The sequence below is a fragment of the Anolis sagrei genome, chromosome 1, assembly GCF_037176765.1.
Source record: "Anolis sagrei isolate rAnoSag1 chromosome 1, rAnoSag1.mat, whole genome shotgun sequence".
NCBI classification, from domain to species: domain Eukaryota; kingdom Metazoa; phylum Chordata; class Lepidosauria; order Squamata; family Dactyloidae; genus Anolis; species Anolis sagrei.
Genome location: NC_090021.1, coordinates 139,162,697 through 139,177,503, shown reverse-complemented (window position 1 = coordinate 139,177,503; position 14,807 = coordinate 139,162,697). Strand labels below are relative to the sequence as shown.

General features: G+C 42.8%; 1 protein-coding gene across 1 annotated transcript in view; it reads right to left on the bottom strand.

The window, feature by feature from the left end:
* KLHL29 (kelch like family member 29) overlaps positions 1 to 14,807 on the bottom strand; it is a 545,709-nt gene that overhangs the window by 1,616 nt on the left and 529,286 nt on the right. The gene's annotated exons all lie outside the window — the stretch shown is intronic.

Here is a 14,807-nt window from a genome sequence, read left to right as displayed (position 1 = left end):
AGAACGTTCCTGCTGTGTAGAAAGCCACTTTCAAATTGAAAATGGAGGCAGCAACTGGCCCTGATGACCCACCGTAGGGAGTAAATAGCACCGCCAGTGTTTATGCGACCAGGTTTGCTTCATGTTCCTGCCACTCTATATACAAACACCAAGGTCGGCCTTCTTCTGTACTCACCGCTGGGAACCAGTGTTTCAATATTCCATTAGGAATAGCAAATGGAGGTCCGGCCTTAGCCTCGCCTTTTGCTGTGGAAGTGGATGTTACACCTCATAAGCTTACTTGATTTGGGAAGAATAAAACATGTGGCTTCGAGTTATGGGTTGTGTAAGAATACAAGCAAGGCCTTTTATGAAAAATAGACACCAGCAGCCTAGAATATCTTCAAAGAACATTGAATCGGCAAATGGACAATTCAAAGACTCCTTGCTTGTTACTTTTTGGGAATACGCACCACCACCTTCACGGTTACTTATTACTGAAAGAGTAATCCATTGCATGACTACTTTTAATTTTTCCAAAGAGCTAGACCAGTGGTTCTCAACTTGTGGGTCCCCAGGTGTTTTGGCCTACAATTCCCAGAAATCCCAGCCAGTTTACCAGCTAATAGGATTTCTGGGAGTTGAAGGCCAAAACATCTGGGGACCACAGGTTGAGAACCACTGAGCTAGACCAACAGACAAAAACACAGCTAAAACTACGAAGTTATTCAACAGCCAAATACAGGAGGGTAAAGTGATTACGCTATTGCTCTTGTTAAACAATTGGAAATGAGAAATTGTGAAGATAATTGAGGAGCGACTTGAAGAGCTGGTTATGTTCAGCCTGCAGAAGAGAAGGCTGAGAGGAGACATGATGGCCATATATATGTGAGGGGAAGTCATAGCAAGCTTGTTTTCTACTTGCTCCCTCCTCCCTCTTCCCTACATTACAGATTGCTGTTGTTGGGGTTGGGTAACTTACTCCACAGCAATTGCAGAGTATATTGTTATCATCATCATCATCATCATCATCATCTGGAGATTAGGACGCACAACAATGGCTTCAAACTACAGGAAAGGAGATTCCACCTGAACATTAGGAAGAACTTCCTGACTGTGAGAGCTGTTCAGCAGTGGAACTCTCTGCCCCGGACTGTGGCGAAGGCTCCTTCTTTGGAAGCTTTTAAACAGAGGCTGGATGGCCATCTGTTGGGGGTGCTTTGAATGTGATTTTCCTGCTTCTTGGCAGAAGGGGTTTGGACTGGATGGCCCATGAGGTCTCTTCCAACTCTATGATTCTATAAACCAGGTAGAGCTTGATATACAATATGATTCCTGTTATCTGCTGGGGATATCTTCTAAGACCCCCTGTGGATACCTGAAACCCTAAACCAGTGCTTCTCAACCTTGGGTCCCCAGATGTTTTTGGCCTACAACTCCCAGGAATCCCGGCCAGTTTACCAGCTGTTAGGATTTCTGGGAATTGTAGGCCAAAAACATCTGGGGACCCCAGGTTGAGAACCACTGCCCTAAACGGTTCCAACCCGGTTTACCTGTCGAAACATTTCTTCTCCTATAAACCATCAAGGACGTTAATATCTTCCGGAGAGGCCCTGCTCAGTCCCACTACCTTCGCAGTCACGTTTGGTGGGGATGAGAGACAGGGCCTTCTCTGCGGTGGCCCCCCGGCTGTGGAACTCTCTCCCTGGCAAGATGGTCTGCCTCCTCCCTCCTGTCCTTCAGGAAGCAGCTAAAATCCTGGCTTTGAAATCAGGCATTTTCAGATTGATGGCTGATCCGGTATAGACTAAGAGTTGCGTGTGCAAGTGCGATACACCACTCACCGCCAACCCATGGTCATTGGCCATTGGCCCCTTGACCCGCCGGCGGGAAACCTTCCTGCCATCAGAGGGGGCTTCTGGGAGAAAGAAGCCCCCCTTAAGGCAAGAATGGCAGTGGGGGACACCCTGCCCCGCAACTTCTTTGGCCCGGTAAGTCGGGCCATGCCTTTTATTTGACCACAACATTTGGATTGAATTGGATGATGTTTCTTACCTTGATGAATTGTCTTGTATATGTATTTTAGAGCTTATTTATTGTGTATGTTGTTTTATGATGTTATTTATTGTATAGCATTGAATTTTTCTGTTAGCTGTTCTGAGTCCCTCCACGGAGGTAGAGAAGAACAGGATATAAAAGTGGACGTGATTTTATCTTGGCAACTTGGCTTATTTGTAATTTTAATCTATATGCATTTTAACTTGTTGTTATTGCATGATTTTTTAGACTGTATTATTAGCATTGAATCCTTGCTGTGAGCCGGTCTGAGTCCCTCTACGGAGGTAGAGAAGATCAGGATATAAAAGTTTTTAAAAAACAAGTAAATAAATAATAACAGGAAACCCTATATTTTGACTATACTTGGGTCAGAAAGGTAGCATAGACTAGCACTGGTGGACTTAAGGTAAATCCACAAACACTGCAGGGTGGGAATGATTTTGGGAGTGTACATATAAGTGAAATGGTCTATATTGAGTCAACAGATAAAGGCATTGTACTTTATTTTCTATGCATTTTACCACACTGCAGAAACAAGGCCATAGAAACAAGGAAATCGAGTAATGAATGAGGAAACATTGGGAGGAATACTAACGCTTCACACTTTTGTTAATTGTCAATGTAAATTTCTTACTGTTTTAACATTAATTTTGGGGAATTAGAGGGAACATCGTTCTATGGAACTTGCTAAACAATCTGAGAATGAGGTTTAATAAACATTTCTAAAGACACAGGCAAGATTTCAGGCATGAGAAGGGAGAGGAGGAGTTGTTAAACAAATAATACAGTGAACATCTCAACTATGACGCTGCATTAATGAGTAGGCAACACGGATGCTGCTCTTTCTCAAAATCCAGTGATCTTTGCTAACCTATTATTTCAATGAAAACTGGTTCTGAGTCATAATGATTCTGTAAGTAGATGAATGAAGGAAATAGCAAACAGGTGGTTTTTAAAGTAGAAAGTCACTACAAACTAGTTGTTAAGAATTTGTACAGGCATTTTAAAGGCCAGCTGGTGACAGCAGTTCCTTATTTCTTTGTGTCAGTCTTCAAATAATTGCACAACTTAAGGCTGATCACACTATAATTTATCTACTCCAAGTTTCTGAGCACAGAAAGAAAAAAAGTAAGAGCCATGGAAAGTATTGAAAGTGGGAAGGTTAAAAAAGCACAAAGAATGCTAAACTCTTGGCTTAGACTATCCCTCTCAGTCCTTGGCCTTGCACCACTTACTATGTCGGCTGACTTTCAGTCCAGATGGCAAAAAGCAATTGCAGCTAAAATTTAATCCTTGGCTTATCACCAGATCTGCTAACCAGTATGGGCTACGACCAAGCCAAACAACAAATAACTGACATTGAGCGCCAATCAGACTATCCGTTATTATCAATGGAGTCAGTAGGTTTTGTACCTCCCCTATGAAATACCTAACCATGCTGGAGGTTTCCAGCCATCGGAGTGCCTTCACTCTGGCACACTGCCATGCCCTCCCATCTGCCACATTCAAAGGTCATTACCAGAAGACCCCATACGCCAAGAGACTGTGCCCCTGGTACTCAGGACACATTGAGACAACGGAACATGTGCTTCTTCAGTGCCTATTCTATAGAGATATTTGATCCAGTCTCATTACACCTCAGGAACCCCCGGTGGTGCAATGGGTTAAAACCTTGTGCTGGCAGGACTGAAGACTGACAGGTTGGAGGTTTGAATCCAGGGAAAGTATAGATGAGCTCCCTCTGTCAGCTCCAGCTCCCCATGCAGGCACATGAGAGAAGCCTCCCACAAGGATGGTAAAACATCAAACATCTGGGCGTCTAATGGGCAACATCCTTGCAGATGTCCAACTCTCTCACACCAGAAGCAACTTGCAGTTTCTCAATTTGCTCCTGACACAAAAAATTGGCAGTGTTCTTTTCTTTCACTGTTAACTAGACAAGTCAGGGATTGAATCTGGCATTTTGTTTGCCAACTGCATACATTGTCCTAGCATGAATTGTATTTTTTCCTACACTTGTTGGGGTTGGGTAGCTCTTACTCCATAGCAATTGTAGTGTATGGCATTATTATTATTATTATTATTATTATTATTATTATTATTATTATTATTCCCTGCCTTTCTTCTTGTTTGGTAGGGGGTTGGAATAAATGGCCCATCTGGTCTCTTTCAACTCTATGATGTTATGAATCTCTATGAAGGTTTTTGAGGATGCACTACCTACATAACTGCAAGTAGGTAGTGCAGCATCAAAAGGGCTAGACCCAGGTCCCGTCTATACTACCATAGTACAGTTTCTTAAGTCACTTGTGACATGAGAAAAAATGCCATGACTATACCAACACAAAGGACGCTCTGGACAATTTTACATCTCCCTGCTGCTTTCAGGTACTAACTTGGCTGTAACTTATAATGTTGCTAAGTTCTGCACAGCAGTGATTAAAATCCGGCAGTCGATGACAAATAGCACAAGCTAGTACAAGTCACATGACCTTGGAGGTGTCTATGGACAACGTTGGCTCTTAGAAATGGAGATGAGCACCAACCCCCAGAGTCAGACACAACTGAACTTAATGTCAGGGGACAACCTTTACCTTTTTTAGTACAAGTCAGGATTTCATACTAACAGAAAATTAGGATTATAGTTTTTTAATTATAGTATGGATGTTGCTCCCTCCTCTGTTTGACTGGATTTCCCTTCCCTGTGCCACATGAGCCCCTCAATTCCCTTCCTACAGACTCCCTTCCTTTTAATTCCATTACTTGTGTTGGGTTTTGATATAATGCTGCATATGGCTTTTGTCTTAGATTCTTGGATTAACTGTCTTGATGTCCTGGCAATGATGCACTTATTTTAAAGTTTTAAAGTTTTTAATCTCTTGAACCTTAGATCTGATGTGTTTGTGCTGGACTGTGTCCCTCTTCTCTCAAGCTGATCATTGACTGTAATAAGATGAACTTGAACTTGAACACAAGGCATCCTCAGAGAAAGGCACTCAAGTGCAAACCATGAGGACAAGTTGGCTTTGAGGGGAGTGGCACAGTGGGTTAAAATGCTGAGCTGCTGAACTTACTGACCGTAAGGTCACAGATTCAAATTTAGGGAGTGGCGTGAGCTCCCTCTGTTAGCCCCAGCTTTTGCCAAACTAGCAGTTTGAAATCATGCAAATATGAGTAGATCAATAGGGGGGAAAGAAACGGTGCTCCATGCAGTCATGCTGGCCACATGACCTTGGAGGTGTCTATGGACAACGCCGCTCTTTGGCTTAGAAATGGAGATGAGCACCAACCCCCAGAGTTGGACACGACTAGACTTAATGTCAGGGGTAACCTTTACCTTTACCTATTCATCACCAGGAGGAAAATACACATTAAAATGGAGTAGCTTGCTTGTTGCACAGTAGAACCTATTTTTGTGGTTTGTGAAGATGTAAAATCTAATTCATTCATTGACCCAAAGCCATCCATCTGTCCTATTCTCATATCAAAAAATACGTAGCAAAAGGTTTACTGTCACATCTTCCCTGGACTTCTTTGTTTAGGGGCATCATGTAAGTAAGCTGTCTTTTCAATCACACCATTTATTCAACTCAAAATTGGAAGGAATGTTATTACTAGCATGTAATTTAAATCATTTGTCTCCTATGTTGCTGTTGCCATTAAACTTCTAGTATTATGTGATCTAAGCTTTGGAACAAAGCATCAAATATTTAGCACCACTACTGCTGAAAAATGTGCAGAAACCAAGAGTCTAATCTCAACTAATATTCAACTGGAAACTGAAAAGTGAAAGCCTCTTAATCAGATTCTTACGACATGCTGACAATATAGGGAACTCGATTGGGATGGAAAGGGGTGCCTTTTAATTCCATTGAAGGACAAGTTACAACTCTTCGCTGGCCTGCCTGGTCATCAATCATGACGACATCAATGATGGCTCAAGAGAGTATCTTATTACAATTAGGATGGAGGAGCGCGTCTTCGTTTCATTAGTGCAAGGGGGTAATGCAACGTGATAGGCTTTCCATACAGAAGAGAAAAACCCAAGGACTTGTGGGGAGGTCAGAAGAGTTACAGCTGCCAGAATTATAATACACTTTAATAATACACTTTATTTATATTTCGCTTTATCTCCCCAGAGAGACTCAAAGTGGATTCCCCTTTTCATCTCCAGCGTCTGGAGGTGAGGCTCAACTCCGGTCAAGAGGAGGTGCTTTTGTTCTATTTTCCCTGGCGAAGGAACCTGTAGACATCTCCAATCTTTTTGCTGGCATGTCTACATGGAGTGCCCTTTTACCTTTCCACCAAGGCGGTACATATTGATATACTCGCATTGCATGTTTTCAAACTGATAGGTTGGCAGAAGCTAGGATTGACAGTTGGGAGCTCACCCTGACCTGCGGCTTCAAACTGCTGACCCTTCCGTCAGCAGCTTTTTCTGCAGCTAGCGGCTTTAACTACTGTGCTACCACGGCCCCAATCAGTATGGCCACTAAGGTCTGGGGAGCTGCTGTCCAGAAAAAAAGTAACTCTCCCAAAATATGAACACAAACTGGTAGGAAAATGGGAACACAGGACTTACAGACCTTTGCTAGACAAGGTCTTTTTAAAAAATAAAGCAATTCTTCCTTCCAAAAATGTTACTTAGCACAATCTTTGCTTTGGGAGGAGAATTCTTCAGGCAAAGAAGTAGAAGACCTTGGTCTGAAGCTGTTGTAATAACTTTCCTTACTCTCAAAGGCAACTGATTTATTTACTGTCGTTTATTACCACATTTCCACTTGGCCTTGTGATGAGTGCAACAATAAAAACCAGCGCACAAAATACAAGATGTGCTGGGCAGACCTGCCCACCCAGTTTCAAATACCTTGTCACAAAGCACTGAGAGCCTGAGTTTTGTAACAAGGAAAGATAAACAGTTCTGACAGATCAGAGGGACAACACAGAATAGTTGTCAGCAACGACCGTGATACAAACCATGGCTGCCTGCCTCTTGTTTAAACAGGTCACAACAGTAGTTGTATTAGCCACAAAACAATTAGCAGAATTTTGTCATGGCCTATAAAGATCAGTGGGTATGGTGTTTTGGGTTGCAAATCCAAGCTGGAAAGCTCTTCAGTCTGTTGTGAACAGAACTCGGAATGAAGTAGGTCTCTTTAAACACCACATTACAAGCTTTTCCATGGGATAACAATACTGGCCCACCTCAAAGTGCTGCTGTTGCCAGGATTACAGAGCTAACAACATAAAATGGTTTGGAAAGCTTGGGACTTTCAAACCCCTTCAAACTTGTCTACCTGCATGGGCCACTACAAGCCCTAGAAAGCACAATATTCATGGCTTGTTGTCAGTTTATTGGGCTGTATGGTCATGTTCCAGAAGCATTCTCTGCTGACGTTTCACCTGCATCTATGGCAGGCATCCTAAGAGGTTGTGAGGTCTGTTGGAAACTAGGAAAATGGGGTTAAAAATGGAATGACCAGGGTGGGAGAAAGAACTCTTATATCTTGGAGGCAAGTGGGAATGCTGCAATTAATCACCTTGACTAGCATGGAATAGCTTTGCAGCTTCAAGGTGTGGCTTCTTGCTGCCTGGAGGAATCCTTTGTTGAGAGGTGATTAATGTCCCTGATCATTTCTTGTCTGAAGTTCCCCTGTTTTTGAGTGTTGTTCTTTATTTACTGCCCGGTGGTGCAGTGGGTTAAAGTGCTGAGCTGCTGAGCTTGTTGACCGAAAGGTCGCAGGTTTGAATCCGGGGAGTGCCATGAGCTTCTGCTGTTAGCCCCAGCTTCTGCCAACCTAGCAGTTCGAAAACATGCAAATGTGAGTAGATCAATAGGTACTGCTCTGGTGGGAAGGTAATGGCATGCCATGCAGTCATGCTGACCACATGACCTAGGAGGTGTCTACGGACAATGCTGGCTCTTCGGCTTGGAAATGGAGATGAGCACCACATCGCAGAGTCGGACACGACTGGACTTAATGTCAGGGGGAAACTTTTACCTATGATTTTAGAGGTTTTTTTAAAAATACTGGTAGCCAGAGACATGGAGAGTAGAAGGGTTGGCCAGCCTCAACATTCCGAGGTAGCAGAGGGAAAAGGAAAGGGGTCTGAGGCTGTCAGGAATGGTTGGAGTTGAAGTCCAACAATGACAGAACAAGACCAAACTTGGCACACAGACCCCCCCCCCCCCAAGACTCACTCTACATCCTGGTGCAGTTTGAGGGAAGATGGACCATGGATGACGGGACTTGCAGTACTTTAACTCACTTCCTTAGAGAACTGTGGCTCTCACCAATGACGGATCAGGACCAAATTTGGCACACGGAGGCCCAATGGCCCACTTTAAAACCTGGTGTGGTTTAGGGCAGGATGGGCCATGAATGATGGGATTTGCAGTACCTTCACCCGATTCACTTCCAACAGAACATTGTAGCCCCTACAAATCACAGACCAGACCCAAACTGGGCACACAGAGTACTCATGACCCACTCTACATCCTGATGCAGTTCTAAGGGGGATGGACCATGGATGATGGGACTTGCAGTACCTTCACTCACTTACTAAAACCACTGTGACCCTTATCCAATGACTGATATAGACTAAACTTGGCACATAGAGCCCCCATTACCGACTCTATATCCTGCTGCAGTTTGGAGGAGGGTGGACCATGGATGATGGGACTTCAAGTACCTTCACTCACTTCCTGAAAACAATGCAACCATCATCCAATGACCAATAAAGACCAAACTTGGCATACAGAACCCCCATTACCCACTTTCTCTAATAACCCGGGCACTGCCGGGTCCCCAAGCTAGTATAATATAATTTCAGGGGATGTTTTTTGAAATGTATCTGATGTTTTGCAACTTTGAACACTAAAGATTTTTGTAAGCAGAGTGAGGTATTTTGCAAGCCAGACTCTGAAGACAGAATACCTCTATCCTAATGTATTATTCTATAATGGCAGGATTTTAAGAGCGTAGCTTGCTATCTATAGATCTGACACTCTAAAAGCGATATCTGTGGGGAAAGTTACTCAATTCTAGTCTCTCGTTTTTTTTAAGGCAAGCATTTTGTGCATGCCGATAGTAATACTGAATGAGATCATGGCGTTTCTCCTTAATTGATTTGCTTTTAGTTGAAGAATACTTAACCCTACACTTCAACCCACAAAAGGCTCCCACAGTGGATTATAAAAATCAATAATTAGACAGTCTCTGCCCTTACAGTCTGGAAGATTAAGACAGAAAGAACAGGACTGTGCAAAAGGGAGGCAAAAAGGCAGGAGAGTGGCAGTAGCTTCAGTTCCCCAGAAGGATGGAAATACACTTCTTATGGATTCAAATGCTGAAAACCGAAGAGGCGGAAAGCTCTGTGTTCTCTATATCACCTAAAACAGTCTGCTGCCCTTCTGTGCAGCAGAAGACAATTTTGCCAATGCTGTGGTACAAACTGGCTGCCAGACAGGTCAACTTTTATACATGGCCTGACAAGGCAGTGGGAGGGTGGATACCCTCTTCTCTTTTGCCTCATCTAGCAAAAATAAATCCCCTGGGCTGAAGTTGGTAGTGTTTATGAACAATTTCTTCACATCCTCTGCTACAGTCCTAAAGAATGATTTGGGATCAACACAATGCTGGGACCAAACAGAGAGATTACATAATCCAAGAAGCTAAGTCTAAGTGCTCCAATTGTCACTTCCTAGAGCAGTGCTTTTCCAACCTTTCTAATGTCACGACCTTTTAATAAAGTTCCTCATGTTGTGGTGACCCCCAACCATAAAATTATTTTCGTTGTGACTTCATAACTGTAATTTTGCTACTGTTATGAATCGTAATGTAAATATCTAATATGCAGGATGTATTTTCATTCTCTGTACCAAAATACCCAACATTTGGGAGTTGTAGTTCTTAGGATTTATAGTTGACCTACAATCAAAGAGCATTCCGAACTCCACCAATGACGGAATTGAACCAAACTTGGCACAGTGAAATCCCACGACCAACAGAAAATACTGGAAGGGTTTGGTGGGCATTGACCTTGAGTTTTGGAGTTTTAGTTCACCTACATCCAGAGAGTACCTTGGACTCAAACAATGAATGATGAAGCTGGACCAAACTTGACACGGATACTCAATCTGCCCAAATGTGAACACTGGTGGACTTTGAGGAAAATACACCTTGACATTTGGGAGTTGTCATTGCTGGGATTTATAATTCACCAACAATTAAAGAGCATTCTAAACCCTACCAACGATAGAATTGGACCAAACTTCCAATGCAGAACCCCCATGCTTTGAAGGGACTGCTGGTGTGGGCCACCCTTGCATGCTCTCCCTTGCCGGTACATGTGTACCACACTGCCATGCGCCTAACTTGCTTGCTCTCCCCCCACTCTTGGGAGTCTCAGAAACAGCCATCCCCTTGGATGTGAGCAGAGGAGGACTTTTGGTGGGAGGATTCATCATCTGTTTCCAAAAAGGAAGAGAAAGACAGGTGGGGAGATTTGCAGCCTTCTCTGCCAAAGGGGTTCCTAAGACAATCAGAAATATATGTTTTTGATGGTCTTCGGTGACCCCTTTGAAACCCCTCATGACCCCACTCCAAGAATTCTGACCACCCAGGTTGAGAAAGGCTGTCCTAGAGGGAGGTTGACAGTTTTGCATTGAAGAACTGAACTTCTATGGAACTATATTTTTTTTCTGCTTCAACTCCAGGTAAGACTTCAATAAATATTAACATAACCTTCTTAGACTTAAGGTGACCCAGGGCGATCTGAAGGTGAAAAGGAGACCTAAATCAGATGGAGGTACCAGATACTCTCTGATCTTGAATGCTGAGCAGGGTCAACTCTGTTTAGTAAGTAGATGGGAGACTGTCAACAAGCATCAGGTGCTCTGGGTTAATTTCAGAAGAAAGAATTCACAAAACCACCTCTGAGTATTCCTTATCTTAGAAAACCCTACGAAATTCATGGGGTTGCATAAATCAATAGGGGATTTGGGGGCATACACACAAGACAAAAGACCATAGAGTTTTCAGAAGGTCACCCAGGCTGGATATACACTATAATAATCCAGATTATCAAAGTAGATAATCCTCATTATCTACTTTGAATTGGATTATATGAGAATACACTGCCATATAATCCAGTTCAAAGCAGCTAATCTGGATTTTATATGGCAGTGTAGATCTAGCCCCAGTGGCTTTCCATAGCTGAATGGGAATTTGAACCCTCTTCCATAGTCTAAGGCTAAAACTTGAATCACAATATCCTGCTGACACTTGGATGTGAAAATATTGGATCTTAATTGAGCAGACAATAACTTACGAAATGATAGTTCTGCTTGTATACAGGCAGTAAGAGGCTTATTGTAAGGTTTTTCCTTGGTGACCACTGAAAGCTATTGTTTTTGGAACAGATGCAATTAAACTAGCTTTTCCAGCAGCACAACACTCATTAACATCTGGGGAGGCAATTTGCTTGGTGCTGAATCATCAAGACTAGTTTTGCAATGGAGCAGCGATGGCTTGTTGTATCTCCTGGGACTCCGGGACACAGATCCCAAGCACGCTCACCACCCACTCCTTCGGAAGGCTATTGCTATGAGGCATTTTATAATCTTGGCGGGACTTGGCCAAGTACATTAATCCTTGTCCAGATGCAACACTTAAATGAAGAAATATCCGCTATAGCTGTCCTCGAGGTTATAAAACTACATTTAAACGACTAAATTAGCATGTTCATACGCATCACATTCTTTCTAATTCTTGCCACCAAGTTTTAGTAACTGAGAATGGGCTCTGAGCCACACACACTAATTTCTCTGGAATCACTCCAAAGAGCCATTAAAAACAAGCCAGAGAGTTCCTCTGAAAAACTTCCCCTTTGCGGTATTTACAAAAGGGGAAAAGCCACCCACAAACATCCTGGAGAAATCTGACCACACAGGAAGGTGATATCCAGGACAAAGAATTTCTGAATTGTCTTTCCTTTGTAATTCTAGATCTAACTTCTTTGCATTTATGGTAAGGTTAAAATATTGTAGAATTAGAAGTCCCTGTTTGATTTACAGGCAGTTCCAAAGTTATGAACAAGACTGGTTCTGTAGGTTTATTCTTAAGTTGAATTTGTATGTAAGCCGGAACAGGCACATCTTTTAAGTGCAACTCCAGCCAAATCTATCTATCTATCTATCTATCTATCTATCTATCTATCTATCTATCTATCTATCCATCCATCCATCCATCCATCCATCTATTTATGTATGCTTTGGATAGCATAGGGAAAGGTTAACACCCTTGTGGTGTTTGTTTTGCTATTTGTGCCCCTGTTCAAAAGATTTCACCTCACTTTCTGAGAATTGGATTTTGAGAAATTTGGCTTGTAAAAGCAAGGATTGGTGATAAAGCTTCGATTCTGACACAATTTCCCCATGACAACTCTTTCAGGAGTGAATTTCCCTTCCTGGGGTAGATTTCTCTTACTTGTTTTTAACTTTGAGTCATTCGTAAGTCAGATGTTTGTAACTCAGGGACTTCCTGTACTGGTGTGAAACTAAAGGTAGACTGAATAGTGGTCTACGCTATGTGAAGGCTACTAAAGTCAATCACCAAGCTTTCCCTGCTCTCCTGTCAGCAAACCAATAGTTTTGAATGTTGTCGCACATAACAAGGGATCAACAGGCACATTTCTGTGCTATTAGACACAGGGAGGAACAGAGGACAACAATTTCATATTTTCCGAAGAACTTGTGGCGATGTGGGCTATTCTATTGTGAACATGCATTGAGCATAGCTGAAACCTCAGTGCTTTCGATATAACACATTAACATGACATAATGTGAAGAACCTAAGCAGAACCTTTCCTATATCATGTGCAACAATTCTGTTTTAACTCCTTGTTTCTTGCCAGCTTTCGTCTTGGCACTATTAAGCTTTCTTAATTTTTTTGTCTGGCAAGAGAGGAAGACAGACTGACAAGCTGTGGTCTATTACTGGTCCAAAACCTATTGGTTAAGTGATTAGACCCACTGAATCAGTTCTAAATTGTGAGTAAATGTATAGGTAAATTCCACTGGCAGCAGATCCAAATGGATTGTTGAAGGCTTTCATGGCCAGAATTACTGGGTTGTTGTAGGTTTTTTGGGCTGTATGGCCATGTTCTAGAAACATTCTCTCTTGATGTTTCGCCTGGATTTATGGCAGGCATCCTCTGAGGTTGTACTTCAACAACCCAGATCCCAATGGGTCTATTCCAGGTAAGGGCAAACCCAGGCACGGGGGCCAGATGTGGCCCCTTGGGCTCTTTTCTCAGGCCCTCTCTTTTCTTTCACCATCCTATTCCCCTTCCTTCCTTCCCTTATATCCTTTCATCCTTCCTTCCCTCTTTCCTCCATCCTTCATCCCCTCTCTTTCCTTCCTTCCTTCCTTCCTTCTCTTTTTCCTTTCTCCTTTTCTCCTGGGGGATGTTTAGCTGGGAGAAGAGAAGGTAGAGGGAACATGAGAACTATGTTTCAAGTTTTCAAAGGATGTCCCATGGAGGAGGAGGGAGGGCAATGACTTTCTGCTGCTCTAGAGACCAGGGCACAAGGGAGCAATGGGTTCAAATGGCAGGGAAAGAGATTCGATTGACAAGACTAGGAAGAACATCCTGGAGAGTGGAATAGGCTGCCTGGGAGTGTGGTGGAGTCTCCTTCTCTGGAGGCCTTTTTGCAGAGGCTGTCTATTGGGAGTGCTTTGGTTGTGCCTGCTTGCACAGCAGGGGATTGGACTGGATGGGGGTCTCTTCCAGCTCTTGGATTCTAGGGTTCAATATCACGAGTAGGAAATATGGGGTCTAATGGAGTCATCTTTTCTCTTCTGTCCACCATCTCATTCTGATGAAGGCCAACCCCTTTGGGATCCAAACATTTCCCATCTTTCCTTCACTTTCTACCTCCGAAAGAGTAAGGGGAGAAAAGGACAGGGAAGAGACTTGTAGAGGACCCCTTCCCTCTCAGCCCACACACTCTGCGCCGGTCTGCCATGTGGCCCCCAAGTTACAAAATTTGCTCTTGTCTGGTCTATTCTCATTGGGACTAACCAATTGATTAGTCTTGTTGGGATGCACAACATTCAATCTCAAAAAAGCCTCCCTGGTTCTTACTACCATATATCTGATAACAGTGTTTACAACCAGGCTTCTCCATCATTCACAAATCCCCATCTCACACATGGATTCCAATGTCAAGGGCTCCCTGGCTGGCAGAGCAACTTATAAGATGAGCTTGTTAAATTTGCCATTTAGAACAACTGAGTGTTGCTTGTAAGTTCAAGTGGGTTCAACTGCTGCTAGCTTTCAAAACACTCGGCTGTTGGCATAATGCCGTTACAGCATTATTGTGATATGCCATTCTATGATTTTAATATTTAGTTTTCATGGCATGTGGCTTTGCAGCTTTGGGGAAAAACAGTCTTAGAACCGTACAAAATGAGCCATATGGCATAAAACTGTCTTTGGTGTCCTTGGTTTATATGCACCCTGACTCTTTCTCCCAGGACCTGGATGCAGAACACAGACATTTTTATTTACAGAAATAACTAAAAATACAGTATGTGCATTACAGAAGTAAAAAGAACAGTGTTTGGAAGAAATGCTCCCAAACTAGAAGTGAGATCTACACACTTGCTGGGAGATATGAAAAACATTCCAAACTAAGGTATATCGGCTGATGTACCTTTATGAATCCTTATTTATGCACCTGTCTACACTAGTTTTAAAAAACT